This window comes from Protopterus annectens, chromosome 1.part1 (assembly GCF_019279795.1).
Source record: "Protopterus annectens isolate FY-2018-M chromosome 1.part1, PAN1.0, whole genome shotgun sequence".
Lineage (NCBI taxonomy): Eukaryota > Metazoa > Chordata > Ceratodontiformes > Protopteridae > Protopterus > Protopterus annectens.
The window spans coordinates 1,614,026,325-1,614,027,012 of record NC_056726.1 but is presented as its reverse complement, the minus strand read 5'-3'; positions in this window follow the sequence as shown (position 1 = coordinate 1,614,027,012).

The following is a 688-nucleotide window of genomic DNA, read 5'->3' as shown; positions in this document are numbered from 1 at the left end:
CTCACAATAAGCTATCACACCTTTACAAACCTTGCACACAGTCACTGTCACACTCATTCTGCCTCACATAGCAGGTATTGCACTGAGTACATGTGTGTCTTCATTGTGTCATAGGTAGGTAATATGCTATTGGCCCTAGGGCCTAGATCAGCCTAGCCATATGCTACCCTGGCGTTTGTCACACATGTAAAGTGAATGAACTTGCTCCTGTCAACCGGATACACAGAGGTGACTCCGAGGGCATATTACCTATCTCCAAAACAATCAGCAGGGGTATGTATGACATCTGCTAATGAGGAGCCTTGTTTGTTCATGCTGGGTGGTTTAGACCAGAGTATGGCATATTTGTGGATAGGAACCTGTACCTCCAGCATATGCTGTCTAGTGAGGTGACAAGGATTAGGGCCCTAGGTCATGTAGCCCGGAAGGATTGTGAGGTGTTGTCATGGTGGTTGGCTGACTGCTATGGGTGTGACATACCTCTGTATGTCCGGCAGTGGTAACCTCTGGGTGGGCGGTATGCAACGCACTCTAGCTGTGGTTTGTGAGTCAGTCTGCATAGGGCATGTGTTTGAGGGCAGTATTACTCTTTGTTAGGTATGTCTGTGGCCTTTCCACTTGCTGTAGTTGTCATGTCAGGTACATACCACATGGGGCATTGTGATGAGTAGAGGGGGAAACCGACCTA